The following is a 14,982-nucleotide window of genomic DNA, read 5'->3' on the forward strand; positions in this document are numbered from 1 at the left end:
AATTGAAGACTGGATCAAATTCTCCTCATAGTTATTGCTGCATATCCTGGCTGACATCAGCTGCCTTGTGTCTGTTCAACAAGAGTCTTAAGATTCTTCAGCTAAACTTTTGCCCTCAGAAAGCCAGCGCTGTACTGTACTTCTTGGTTAATGCTGGAACTCAAACACAGCTTAATTAGTTTAAAATGAAATTGTCATGGCACCTCCTCCTCTTCCTCTCCTTCTCTTTCCCTCATCCCCCGTATAAAGTTTTGTATGAAGCTAGAAGCCAAAGAGCAGTACTTCAAATCTGTCTATATGTGCTCCTTCCAACAGGGCTTTTTTAACAGTATAGGCAATCCTCAGTGTGTCTCAGTCTTGCTCTGGGGACTCTTTGCCTTGTCTGGTTCTTACATGCTGTATAGACAAAGGAGACCTCCAGTGGCTAAAAATGCCTGTGGATCTTGGTCTGAGGCCTCACCAGACTCCGTTTAGCTGTGACAAATGCAGCCCTTGAAAAGAACAAGGTTGATAAGTTATTTTCACTACCCTGCCTGCCCTTCTGTTCTGCCTAAACTGGAAGAGGCCTTAAAGGAAAGGTTCTGGGGCTGTACCTGAGATTTCCCCTGCATCATGTATGTTCTTCCTTGTGATCTTTCTCTCACCAGGAGTAACTCCATTGTGTTGGGCTGGTGCATGATGGATGTGAGATCAGAGTCAAATCCGTCTCACTCTGTCCTTTCATTTGAGAAAAGTTAGTGTTGGTTTGAAGTTCAAAGAAATAGTCCAAAAATGCAATAAGCCCTGCCTCTGGCTTTTAGGGGGAACTTGCTTGCTGTGTACTTGGGCCTTTCTCAAACAAAGTTACTTTTGGCATTGGCCTGTGTTTTCCATGAATAAGACATGAGTAATATCTTCAGGATTTGGTTCTTGCTTGCCCCTTAAGATCCATACAACACAGGTTTTTAGAACCGTCAGCTTGGTTTTGTGAGCTGGTCTCTTGTGGATTCATTCCAGATGCATCCTTTTGGGAGATCTCTGGCAAGGGGCAGTTGTGGCTACAACGTGCCATAGACCCCATCCTGAAGGAGATGGCATAATCCTGCCTGTTGACCTGCTGAATTCATTTCCTTATTTGATCTTTAATTATTGTTTTCTAGACAATAATTTCCGGGTTAAATAAACCCTCCTCGTTATTATTTCTTGGGTGTTCTGGCAAATGCTCTCTCTCCTTTTGTGGAAGGCCTGATTTTTAACTCCAGCTCCAAACTATCTCCTCTCTCCCGTTTCTTCCCTCCTCTATCACCTCTCTGACTGCAGTAGTGTCAGGCAGACTAGTGTGACCGAGATGTTCCCGTTAGGAAACCTGCACCTAGAGCCTGGATTTGCTGCCAGGCCAACACTCACCCTTAATATAACTGTCAGAGCATGCTGCAGTTGTGCAGGGAGGATCTCTGTGATGGTCTGTTCTCTCTAGGGCATCAGAAGCTTGGCATTTGTCAAGGTCAGATATTGAGGCTGGAGTTAACCATCTTTCCATGTGAGCCTCAAATACAGAATAAGGGACAGGCTTGTGTCTCTCCCCTGCTTGTCATTATTTTCAAGGACTCAAGCCCAGTACAGTCCCTCCTCTCAGCACCTTGTTACTGTAAGTTTAGTCTGCAAATACATCTCTATTTCCAATTATTTTTAAAAGCCTGCAACTCATTCCTGCCAGTGTTTGGCAGCTGGACAGTCATTGTAAAGTAGCATGTTTTGTAAGGCTGGTCACCGACAGCGCAATTGTTACAAGTTTCTAATTCTTTGCATATATAAATATCCCCTTTCATCGGAGGCTCTCAATTGAAACTGCCATGTTTTGCCTCATTGTCAAAATCACTGAGGTTATGCATGATTTGCTGACTCACAGCCCTCCTGCTCTAATTACTAGACTAAACTCCCTTCCCAGAGCCAGGGAACGAGCTGAAGAGTCTGGACTCCTATTCACCAGCTCTAACCAGAAAGCAACACTTCCCTCCCAGAGTCAGGAAGAGAACTCAGGAGCCTTGCCTCTCAGTCTCCTGCTCTAATTACTTCTGCTAGCCCATGCTTTGGTACTAGAAACAGGGCAACAGCCTAAAAATCAAGACTTCTGGCCTGTTCCTCTAGTCACTAAACTTTTGCTTCTAGCTTTTTACTTCTTGTGCTGTAGTGCAGATGTTGTCACAGACTAACATTTTCAATATAGTGTTTTCATATTTAACTAATGTTAGATAATTGTTTTTGCTGTAACACAATACATGATGCCAGTAATATTTTACCTAAAAGCGGGTGCCACGATTGCAGCTGGGTGATGCAGTAGCTCCCTTCTCCAGAGCAAATCTGGTTTTTATGGAAACTGAGGGTGCCTATACATGAGCGTGGAGGTTGCTCCAATGTGCAGAAAATTCCAGTGTGTTGGAGCAGATTTGATTAATTGAGTCTCTGGAGCGTGGCAATTACTGTGCTCCAGCAGCCTCCTGCATCTTGTCCCCATGGTTAAAAATGGAGCTTTAGTTGAAGCTTTAGTTCAAGCATCCCCACTGCCATTTTTAAGCATGGGGACACTGATACACAAGAAGCAGTGGCACTTTAATTGGAGTGGCTCTCAGAGTCGCTCTAATTAAAGCACTACCCTCCCCATCCCTGGAGCACGTGTAAAAGTGTCCTGAAAGACTAGTTGGTTCAGCATATGCTTCAGTCCTCCCTGTGCTTGTGGGACAAAATCCACACATCACATTATGATCTGACCTTTGTGAAGTAGCTGCTCCTCTTTAAAGTCCCAGTGGGATGGCCTACGCACTTTCTACACCTTATACAACACTTGTGCATGGAGGAACTTACAGATCTTAAATACATTGAAGACATGATGGTTGGTTGTCTGCATTTACATTGGAATAACTCCAGTCATTTCTTAGTGTTATTCCTGATTTACGCTGGGACAGGTGAGAGGAGGATTGGTTACGTGCATGCCTGATTTTCCGTTCACACTGGTGTAAATCAGGAGCATGGGGGCCCTTCCTCAGAGATAACAATTCAGACAAGCTGCCTGCTAAGCCCGTTAGCTTATCCTCTTTCATCCCATTTTGATATTATCATCTCCAACGTAAGCTTTTGCTCAGGTCCGGTCTGATTTCCAAGGTTTGAATGATTTGAACAGACTCAGCAATTATGGTTTCAACCTTGCACTGCTCATATGTTCAGCTGTTTGGACTTTTTATCTGGGTACGTTGTCTGCATTGCAGATGCCAAAAATAAAATGAAAAAAACAAACAAACTGTGGGTTGTTGTTTTTTCTGGTTTTTTAAAACCTTCTCTAGCTTAGCTTTGCTGGGTGGTAAGTGTGACTGCAGTGCAAACTCCTGAAAATCCCAATTTCTGGGTGCTGATTTAAAGCAAACCTCCTAACTTTATTTTTTTGAGCTTTGCTTCTTGCAACTTTCTTTCTATCTGAAAAAAACCCTAAGCTGGGCTGGATTTTTGCAAGGCTTGGGTTGGATTTAACATGCTCCTTTTATCTTCCCATGTGTTCAGTGGTAATATCACAGTGGAAACAATGGTACTGCAAATCCATCTCACCAGCAGAGGTGAAAACCATCCTGGTAATCCACAGCAGCGCTTTGACTACAGCGCCGGCAGTGCAATGGTGCCGGGTTTGGAAGGATTTTTTTTTTTAGGGGGAGGGGTTCTCTACATGGCAGATCCAAACAACTGGTGCATCTTATCTTGTAAACCCATATTTTGGCCCTTTTTTAAAAGAAAGTGAATTTTAAGCACTGTCGACAGTGATGGTTTCTTTGGAGCTGTTATGATCTGCCATGTACAATAAATCCGTCTTAGTTTGTGGATTATTGGCCCGATAGACCGTAACAGCTCTGTCAGACCCCACTGGCATGCTGTGTCCAGCTAGCTCTACGTTGTGTGGATCTTTTTTTTTTCACAGAAATTTCCTAAGGATTTTTTCCATGCAGTGTGTGTGTACTGCAGCTGATATGGAAATCTCAGTAGCTCAGCCGCTTTCAGGGTTTTTTTCCCCTCTGAAAATACCCAAAGGCACAAGTCTACATTAGGGAGTAATAACCTGAAAATGTCTCAGTTTAAAGACATGGCTATTTTTTGGACTTAGAGGAAAGCAAAATATACACATACACATGCACATGCATTCATGCACAAATTGTTTTTAGTATTTTAGGGGGCTGATCTTTAAGGATGCTGCTTTCACACAAGGCAAAAAACTCTGGAGCATACTGAGATGCTAAGTTGTCCCAGACTGATACAATTGTATGCAAAGTTTTCTGCCAGAGCAAATTTTTATGGTTGAGTTATAAACCCCTGAAAAATAGGATTGCTAAAGAAAGTGCTGATACAACGCTGCATGATAGCCACATGAGCGATCTCACTGCTGTATTATTCCCGTCTGTCACTCGCGTGCCATATGGAGTGACACCGGGTGTTACACTTTAAAAATTCTCCCTTCCCCCTATCTCCTGATCTCCTCAGTCCAGTATGAGGCCAGGGTGTTTCAGAAGCTAAGGGCAAACTTATGGTTTTTGCCCCACTCATCCTTAAATTGAAAGATAATACAGGCAGTTAGATTTAGTGGATTTATTTTATTGTATTGAAAATTTGCCAATTCAGAGCTGTGGGGCTCACACAAAACATTAATGCCTTTTGAGCACATATTTAACCAGTGTCCAAAGCCCCAGCCCTCACAGTCTTCTCCGCTCCTATGCCCTCCTGTCCTGAGGGAGAACAGATAATCTTTGCAGCCTGACCTGAAGGTCACCAAAGCCAGGCTGTGTCAGGCCAAAGGTAGCTGTGGAGGGAGGGGGAAGAGGTGGCTGCATTCCAGAGCTGAGCATCTGTCCACCAATGCCCCCTGCCCATTTATACAGGGGGCTGTTAGTTCAACAGTTTCTAACAGTTGCAGCTGCTGTGAGACCAGCCAAGGAGAGAAGCAGCCTACAGGGTGATCAAAGCCTGAACCATAGTGGGCTTTACAAGGGAAATACAATGGGTTGCTTCTTGCCCCACCAAGCTCACAGTCCAGGGACAAACAGATAGAGATCAAGACAGGGACACGGCAAGAGAGACTTTGGAATCAAATCAACCAGCTCCATGGCAGAAGAGGGCTCTGAGAAGGTGGGAAGAGGAGGGCCTGGTGGCAGGTCTTGTGGATGGGTACCATGGACAGATATTCTGCTTTGTGGCTCAGCCTGGCTGCCTGGATGTGAGGGGCCTAGCACTTTGAATCCGTTACACAAAAAGCTGCTTCTGCCTGTGATTGGAGTTTTGGTTCCGCAGTGAGCATGGGAGTAGGTCTCTGTACAGCATTGCCTCTCTGCCCTCCCTGCTCCCTGAGAGCTCTCCCCTTGCTGTTGGCGGGTGGTGTTGGCATGGGTGTGAAGAGCTGTGGCTGATGCTCATGTAAGCGCTTGACAATGCAAGGGGTACATGCATCTCCTTCCTCTTGGAGCTTTATCTTGGCCCTTCCTCTCTTTCCTCTTTTGATATTTATCGTCTTCTCTGTTCCTTTTCTCTGCCTGTGGCTTTTTTCTGCCTTTCCTGTGTTTGCCTGGCACTTGCCTTGGTGGCTGTCCCCACCCCATGCTGGTCTGCTTTGTAACGCAGGTTGATAAGGCTCTCATAGATGTGAAGCGATCAGTTGGAAGTGGTTGAAGGGGGCTGGGTGTTGGAGGGGCGTGGTAACGGGCTTTGAAAACTGGTATGCCTTGGGGTTGCTGGTTCAGTGCTCGCCCAGGACGGGAGGGTGTTTCAGTCAGGCAGCTGTGTGAGGGGAGCAGGCAGCTCTGTCCATCTTAGCAGCTGGACTTCTGTGTCATTCAAAAACCACTGACACCCTGATGAACGCACTGCTGTGTTTCAACCCTGTTAGGCAGTCCCTCCAGGGCAGGTTTGAGGGGCATCGATAGGGCAGTGCTGGCATTTATTCTGTGATTAGATAGCAGGCTTCTTCCTGCCAGGCCATCTGTCCAGCCCATCTCCCTAGCATCTAACCAAGGCAAGCCATGATTCAGAGAAAAAGGGTGCTGTGCTGTTTTATCTCTGCATCTGCCTGACCAGTCACTCCCTCTCCCCTGCAATGGCTATGTCTTTCGCTGTGACTACTGCAGGCCTAGAAGATTAAAGAGTCATAGTCAGCGAAGCCCTGCGATTCCTCAGCATGTGCCCACCACACGCGTCTCAATCACTGGCTCCCACCGAAGCAGCAACAGAAGGGCTCGAGGGGTCTCTGGGGCTGTGGTCAGCCAGGCAGCCAGTGCAGGAAACGCTTTCATCTCTCCCATTCTGCAGATGAATGCCTCGCCTCAATGCTGTCTGCAGCACTCCGAATTCCAGCTGTGCCGGGCTGCCCATTCATCCAGTCGATGATCTCACCCCACCCCAGCCCGCTTGTTAATTGTCGCGCCTCCTCTCCGCCTGCATGACAACCGCTCCCAAGGTCAGAGGGGGGGGAGAGGGAAGGGTGAAATAATCAGCGTTTTAGCTAGAAAGGAGCCCAGAGCCAGGCTGAGGATTGCAGGGGCTTTGTGTGAAGAATGCCATGTGGCTCTGTAGGCAGACTTCAGGGTCCTGTGGAGGGACCTGGGGATGGAGGAGTGGGGGGTCTGCTGTTCTGGAAGGGGTTGGGGAGGGAGGCCTGAAGTACCTGGAGATGTTGTGGGCTGGCTTATTTGTCCTCGAGGGCTGTCGAGGTTTGATTTTTTTTTTTTTTTTTTTAACGGGTGCGCATGTGTGTGTGTGTGTGCGCACGTGTGGGTGTATGACTGCGGGAAATCTGAGCTAGTGAGGAAGGGGACAGAGGACGCAGGCATATGGGCACTGTTCTCCATGCTTAGTGCTGTTAATGGCTGGTCAACCCTTCCTTTAGGAGCCAGGTCTAAGGGCTGCATAACCTCAGCTGAAGGACTTGGTGCCCTTGCCTTGCAAACAGGAGCAATAGCAATAAAACTGTGCAAGCTTGCTTCTACTGGCCATTTTCACACGAGAACAATAGCGACTGCAGAGGCTAGTTAGCCACAGAGTTGCACGTACAGTCTGTGAAACAGCCCTTGTGATGGGATTGAGACTTTGTGTAAGTACCATACCTACCAAGCTCCTGCCACTCCTGCGGGGGGAGCTCTTCAGAGCACCTATTGAGGTACGTGTCACCAGGTAACCACTCAAGCAGCCTTACTGTGGTTGTCAGGAGGTTGGACTGGTTTAAACCAGTGCAAACACCCGGGAGGGTGCTGTGATTTAGATTTAAAATGGGTTATTTTGTCTCAGTTTCGGCTGATTCTAAATTGGCTTAAGTCAATCAGGAGTAGGTCTGGTGCGTGCTGCTACTGGAGGATCTTCACAGAAGGGTACATCATTTTCAATTAACTTGTTTTTGGTTCACCTCTTAAATTCAACAACAGCTGTCTCATATAACCCCTTCCCTAATCCTAATCTGCACACAGAGTTACCCTGGTTTAATTAAGCCAGTTCAGTTTAAGCCATGCAGCTACCTCTGGGGTGTCTTGTATTTCAGGACCAGAGTGTCTTACTTCAGTTTAGTTTAAATCTATTCCAACTTGACTTCAGCTGAATTTCACCACATCACTCAGACCAAAAGGAGACTGTGGTGATTTATCTAAATTGGTTTAAATTTATAGGTTAAAATAAAATGATGCAATTCCGCATGAGAACAAGGACTTTGAAATTCTGGGTTGTTCCCTTCTGTTAGTGACAGTGGGTATGAACATGCATTTACAGTCAGGTAAAAGAGGACAGGGATTTACTGCATATCAGGTGATCCATGGTAGCTGCCTAACTGCACGCTTACCCTGTGGAAATTGGAAGCTAAACTGGAGTATCTCAGCCCTGAATGAAAGAGGTGTAAATTAGCACCGTTTAGCTTCCACTTCCCATGGGGGAAGAGCATGTACACAGGCAGTTATCCCAGAGCAGCTGAAGTGTAGTAAAGACTTGCTAAGTTATTTGCATCTCTGTCCCCAGTGTTGGTTAGGGGAGCTGCCTTTCTACCAATGGGGCCTTCCTGCTGCTTCTCTTCAGTCCATGACGAAATGTACCTGGAAGCTCCAGTGGTCTGTGTACTGCACAGAGAAAGAAATTGTAGTTGTCCGTACAAACCTGTAATGTGAACAGAAGAGAGAGGCAAGCAGTGGGAGAAAGGTTGGATTCTGATCCTCATTTTGCAGAGGGGAAACTGAAGTGGGGGCAACAGGGATGGGGGCTCTGACTTAAGGATTTCTTCCTCAATGTGGAGCCCAATGTTACTTAGGAAGCCAGGAGTTAAACCCTGGTGTCATTGGCCACTGCCTATGGAATAGCAGGTGAAATCTCCATGCTGCTGAATGTCAGTGATGAAATAATTGCATTGTTAAAACACTGAATCAAAGGAAAAAATTAGGGTTCTTTTTTTCTCTCCAAATCCTTCTGTAATTTAAGAACCATGAGATCTTAAGGAAGGGTTTCTCTTTTTCTGCATTTTTAAAGCATTTCAGTTCACTTTTAAGTCATACAAATAAGGAACTGGGAAGGAATACAGATCAATTCACAAATATGTGGAGCTAGCAAGGTGTTCTTGCCTATGGTCTTATGGGACTGCAGCATGTAGAATTGGGAGGTAATTTGGTGTCTTATCAGCTGTCCAAGGGGGAGGGCCAGGGGGAGCTCAGAATTGGGGCTAGTACAGCAATACCCTTTTCCCTGCCCCATAGGCTGAATGGACAGTTCTGGAGTTTACATTCAGCAGATGCAGGGGCCTATAGATTTCAGCTGGATTCAGTCATGACTGTTTTTTTAAGTACTGTCTTTAATCTCTGCCACCGTTTGGCTGCTGTACCATTAGAAGAGACCTTGCATTATGTTGTGTTTCATGCAGTGGATCCATTATGAAAGGATGGGTGGCTGAGCTAGCCAGGTCAGGCCAGTTAAGCATGAGTCACGATAGCCCAGAGGAATTTGTACTTTACCTTGGGCGTGCCAAGTCATGGCCAGCTCAGTTTTTAACCTAGTATGAGTTTTTGGTAATGTAGATGTCAGAGACCTAAAAAGTTGTAAGTAGAGTCCTTGGCTTTAATCATATGACAGAAACATCTTCCCTACCCCCAAAATGTGGCTGACTGCATTTGAAATGTCAAAATCTGTACTTCGTGGACCAAATTTTCTTATCAGCTTTGTTCTTAAAGTGAATGTTTTTCAGGGGGCAACCAAGAAGAAATATGCCCTTTATCACCATACCTGCTTATTTCCCTGACTGATGCATCAGGCTCCCATTCCTTGATTACCCTAACTTAAAACCCCCACTGATGACTGGAGTGGGCCCAGACTGAATTTGTACCATAGAATCATAGAAAGTTAGGGTTGGAAGGGACCTCAGGAGGTCATGTAGTTCAACCCCCCGCACAAAGCAGGAGCATCCCCAGCTAGATTATCCCAGCCAAAGCTTTGTCTTCCTGGGTCTTAAAAACCACCAAGAATGGAGATTCCACCACCTCTCTAGGTAACCTGTTCCAGTGTTTTATTACCCTCCTAGTGATAAAATTCTTCCTAGTATCTAACCTACACTTGCCTTGCTGCAACTTGAGACCTTTGCTCCTTGTTCTGTCATCTGCCACCATGAGAACAGCCTAGCTCCATTCTCTTTTGAATCCCACTTCAGGTAGTTGAAGGCTGCTATTAAATCCCCCCTCAGTCTTCTCTGTGCTAGATTAAATAATCCCAGTTCCCTCAGCCTGTCCTCATAAATCATGTCCTCCTGCCCCCGCACCATTTTTGTTGCCCTCCGCTGGACTCTCTCCAATTTGTCCGCATTGTTTCTGTAGTGGGGGTGGGAGGTCAAAACTGGACACAGTCACAGATGACCGTAGTGGGGTGTGGGGCCTGGGGCAGATCAGCCTGTGCAAGGGCCCTTTAACACTGTGAGAGGCGGTTTGGCCTTCCTGACCTAATCCCTACATGCCTGAGCAATGCTCTTATACCCCTCCCTAGTTGTTTGTCCAGGTTTCCACTTCTTATAAGCTTCCTTTTTGTGATTTAGTTTACTGAAGAGTTCCCTGCTAAGCCAAGCTGGTCTTCTGCCATACTTGCTAGGCTTCTTGTGCATCGGGATAGTTTGTTCCTGCACTCTCACTAAGGCTTCTTTAAAGTACAGCCTGCTCTCCTGGACTCCTCTCCCCACTCAGACTGGTTTCCCAAGGAATCCTGCCATGAGTTCCCTGAGCGAGTCAAAGTCTGCTTTTTTTGAAGTCCAGGGTCCTTACTCTGCTGCTCTCCTTCCTTACTTTTCTCAAGATACTGAACTCAGTCATCTCGTGGTCGTTGCTGCCCAAGTTGCCATCCACTGCTACATTCCCCACCAATTCTTCCCTATTTGTGAACAGGAGGTCAAGATGATCATAGCCCCTAGTTGGCCGCTCCAGCACTTGCACCAGGAAGTTGTGCCCAACACTCTTCAAAAACTTCCTGGATTGTCTGCACGCTGGTGGATTGCCCTCCCAGCAAATGATAGGGTGATTGAAGTCCCTCCTGAGAACCAAGGCCTGTGATCAGGAAACTTCAGTTAGCTGTTTGAAGAAAGCCTCATCCACCATTTCCACCTGGTCTTGTGATCTATAACAGACCCCCACCACAACATCATCCTTGTTTCTCTCTCTTGTGACCCTAAACCAGACCTATCTCCAGTTTCATACTGGAGCTTTGAGCAATCATATGGCTCTTTTACATAAAGTACAACTCCTTCTTCTCCTCTTCTCCTCTGCCTGTCCTTCTTGAACAGTTTATACTCATCCATGACAGTGCTGTAGTCATGCGAGATCCCACCAAGTCTCTGTTATTCCAGTCACATTATAGTTCCCTGACTGTGCAAGGACTTTCAATTCTTCCTACTCGTTTGCCAGGCTCTGTGCATTTGTGTACAAGCACCTGAGGTAACTAGTTGATTACCCTGATTTCTCAGGAAGTATGAGAGCACTTGTTTATCCACAGTAGGGTTGACATAGCTGGGAGATGCATTGTCTTTTGCCTTCTGTGCCATCAGCAAAATCAGCATTATGTATATCTGAGATTGCTGATGACAGGGTATTTAGTAGAAATTGCAGATTTGTTGGTATCTGACTGGCCACAATGTGAACACTTCTCCTCTGGCCATTATGTCAGTTGAGTTATGCTTGTAAACCTATTGGAGGCATACAACACAGTTAACCACTGAAACCTGTTTAGCAAAGTCTATGATACGATGCATGACTACCACCTAGTGCAGCTCATCCAATCTCTTTTGGAGAATAGACATTTTTATGTACTGTGCAAGAAATGGAGCTACTAGAGATGACAATGAAACGGCCTGCCACATGATAGCATGCTAGCACCAGTCCTTTTTAACATACATGACCAACCCATACACAGTAATACAACAAGCTTCATATGTGCTGATGATCTATGCATCATATCACAAGAAAAGGACTTTGCCACTGTTGAGGACTTTGCCACTGAGATGTGCACTGGCCAGCCTCTCAGATTACTACAATAAGAACTAGCTTCACACCACCCCAAGCAAGATGAAGGTCACAGCTTTTCACTTACACCACAGAGAAGCCAAGCAGAAATTAAACATGACCCGGGATGGAATCCTACTCGCTAATCACCTGAACCCTGTGTACTTGGGGATTACGTTGGACCAGACACTTACCTTCACAGCACATGTACAGAAGACAAAAGGGAAAGTCAGTGACTACAGTAACATACTTGGAAAATTGATCATCTCAAAATGGGGAGTGAACCCAGCTACATTATGAACCACTGCTATTGCCTCCACTTCAGAGGATGCACGTCCAGTATGGGAATGATTCGTTCCTGCCAAGGAACTAGACCCAGTTCTAAATGACAGCTGTCTTGCGATAACAGGATGTATAAAGCCAACGCCAAAGGATAGCCTATACTTACTGGTTGGCATTGCACCACCTGATATCAGAAGAAAGGTAGCAAGCCAAAAAGAAAGATTGTGGCAGAAGAAAGGCCCTAGGCATCTACTCTGTGGTCACATAGAAGAAGTACCTTAAAGCACAAAAGAGTTCTGTGACCAGTGTTGCGTTGTTGGACACAAAGACTGACAGGGCACAACTGAGGTTATGGAAAAAAAAGATTATGTGCAATCTGGTGCTCTGAAATGGACCTGGAACCCCAGGAGGACCTTCCCAGAGGTGCTGATCTAGACTGGCCAACATGGCAATGCCTGAATTGCCTACTCACACAAACTGGAAGATCAAAAACTAACATGATCAAGTGGGGCTACTCTAATGACACGAATATATGTGAATCCCGTGAAGTGCAGACCACGGAGGACCTGCTCGTTTGCTGACTCTTTGGTGAGACCTGTATGAAAGAGGACCTCGCTGCAGCAATGGAAAGAGCCATTGCTTGTGCAAAATTCTGGAAAAACATCTAGTTTATGACAAGGCTGCAAGACAAAAAAAAGTAGTCAGCACCTAAGTTCCAATGGGGAAGTTGGTATTACAAGTGACAGTGTGTGGGGAAGAAACTAGGCAGGTTTGCAGATTCCAGGTGAAATCTGATTTAAAAAAATATTCTTATGATTTTAAATGGGGTCTGTGCGACAGTGTGAGGAATAGGAAACCCCAGTAGGTTATTTTACCTCTGTAGGCCAGAATCTATAGATTGCTCACTAGAACTGGTGAAAACTAAAAAATGACGGGGGAAAAAATTCAAAGTTGCTTCTATTTTGCAGACTTTGACGAAAACCATCTTTAGCATAAAGATGTATCAGTGTTTTTAGTTTTCCAGTAACCCACCTAAAAATCCAAGAAGAATTTCACAAGAAACTTAAAAAATCAGCCAGTTCTCCAACTCTTTTGTTTCCCAAAGGCTATTTCTCACTGCCAGAGCATCTTCAGAGATGCACAAACTCAACTGGTTTTACCAATGGTCTTCCTCAGCTTCTCTAGATCTCAGTGCGCTCAGCTCCTCATAGGATTGTGACCAGTTGCTGCCCTCTGAGGCCAGTTCCCAGGTGCTGAATGGAACTGTTCTTGATGACCCGGATGCTTAGAAAATGCCATCTTTTCTGATGATTTATTATTTGCTAATTTCAGTGTCAGCTCCTGCTCTCTGTGTCCCTCTGCATCCTGCCCTACAGATCCTCCACTCAGTAATATATCCCTGCCACCAGGAAGCAAAGGAACAAAAGAAATGTCACTCCAGGTTAGGTATGATAACTCCTGCCCTCCCATTTCCTACTCCTTGGTCTCTTTGTTTTCTTGAAGTATGTGAAGCCTGTGACACAACTCCGGCTTGCCTCCACATCCCATCTAGGTAAGAAAACTAGAAAAGGGAGAAGAGAAAGCTGATGAAAGAAGCTAGCAGAGGAAGATGGTTTAACCTGAATAGACAGTGGGGAGAGGAACATGTTAGTCACAGTAGCCACTTGGCAGTTCCCACTTCCTGGGGTCTGTTTTTGTCTTTGCTACCTCTTTAGAAGGCAGGACTTCAAAGAGGTTTTCTCATTCCCTGCCCAGATCTGGTGTTTTCAGGGAGGGCCCTGTCTGGGGGAGGGACTGGCCCTGATGCAGTGGATTCCAGACTATTTTTCCAAGCCAGGTTGCTCAGTAAAATGCTGTTCCTGAACCCTGAACTTTAGCCTTTGCAGCATGGTCCCTGCATCCTTTTCAGTAGCCCAGGAGACTTTTGTGCCTCCAGTACCTGGATGGCTCATTATGGGTAATGGGGCTTCTCTTCCTGGGCTCTGTTGCTGCCTTGAGATGGATCTTACAAAGAGGAGGGGCACCCCTATAGTAGACTGAAGCCATCATCACCAGCATGTTAGGAAGGACTTAAACTTGGAGATACCTCTTTTCCCTGTGTCATTTTTCTCTATCTCTCAATTCATGGAAGCAAGACAGCTGTAGTCTTTTGGGGAGGAAGTCTGTTTGTCCCCTAATACCAGGGTAGCTCTCAAGTGCAGAATGGTGCTAGCTTGATTAACCACACATTGCATTTATAGACTAGCCCCCAGGCTCTAACCCTGGAGTACATGCCCCAGCTTCATTTAGGGGAGTTTTCTGTGGCACATGGCTTTCTGCCTGACTCCAACCCCCAGGCTGTATGGGCCTACTGCTTCAGTTGAGCCTGTGCTTTGTCCATCCAGCCTGAGGTATTGGTTGTTCAACCTAACCTTTCCAGAGGGTGCCCTTGCCTATTCCTCTTCCTTCTCTCTCCATTAGGAGGATCCTGCATGTAGTCAGTGGTGGGGGCTTGCTGCTCTTGGAGGCCAGGATAGGTGTAGAGATGTGTGCCAGCATCTTAGGTTGGGAGGACCCATCTAGAGATGAACTTTGAAGTGTTTCATAGGGCTTGCAGCGATTTATCATGGCCTCCCTGAGTTATCAGCCATGCTAGCTCTATATATTTAGCTCTTTTAATCTTCCCTCATAAATCAATCCCTTATGCCCCCTGTTACTTCTGATGCTTTTCTCTGAATTTCCTCCAACTTATCTGTATCTTCCTGGTACTGAATTGCCCAGGACAAAATAAAGCATCCCTGATGAGTCATACTGGGCTGGAGTATTCCCTCTCCCCTCCTTGCTTCATGGTAATGATGTGTATGCAGACCCAAACAGCATTAGCCCGGTTACGGATGGGTTTTGTGCTACCATATCTCACTGTGTGCTCACCTAATCTTTTTCCTGGGGGTCAGTGCAGGATCATTCTCCTGCATCTTCCTCAAGAAAAGTGAAAATTGCTTCCTAAAGCTTTGCAACATGTCATATGAATTAGCCAAATAACCTGACCATGCAGATGGTGAGGTGGGGTATTCATAAATCTGGAAATAGAAAGCCAGTGTGCAAGACTTGACTGTTCTTGTGAAGCACAGAAAATGCTTTTATGTTTTGAAACTGGGTAAGCAATGATAAAGACAGAAGTACATATACCTGCCTTGAGAAACAGTTCTTGGATTCATAG

The 14,982-nt window shown here is 45.8% G+C and overlaps 1 protein-coding gene across 7 annotated transcripts in view; it reads left to right on the forward strand.

Annotated features, from left to right (window-relative positions):
- Window positions 1-14,982, forward strand: part of CXXC5 (CXXC finger protein 5) — a 96,277-nt gene that overhangs the window by 36,845 nt on the left and 44,450 nt on the right. For 3 of the 7 annotated variants that reach the window (XM_090065294.1, XM_090065295.1, XM_090065296.1), the window contains exon 2: window positions 6,313-6,460. The exons of the other annotated variants lie outside the window; for them this stretch is intronic. The gene's annotated coding sequence lies outside the window, so the exon portion shown is untranslated. The remainder of the gene's footprint in view (window positions 1-6,312; window positions 6,461-14,982) is intronic. 7 annotated transcript variants of the gene reach the window in all.

The sequence above is a fragment of the Crocodylus siamensis genome, chromosome 10 (assembly GCF_052110815.1).
Source record: "Crocodylus siamensis isolate JL-2025a chromosome 10, ASM5211081v1, whole genome shotgun sequence".
Classification (NCBI taxonomy): domain Eukaryota; kingdom Metazoa; phylum Chordata; order Crocodylia; family Crocodylidae; genus Crocodylus; species Crocodylus siamensis.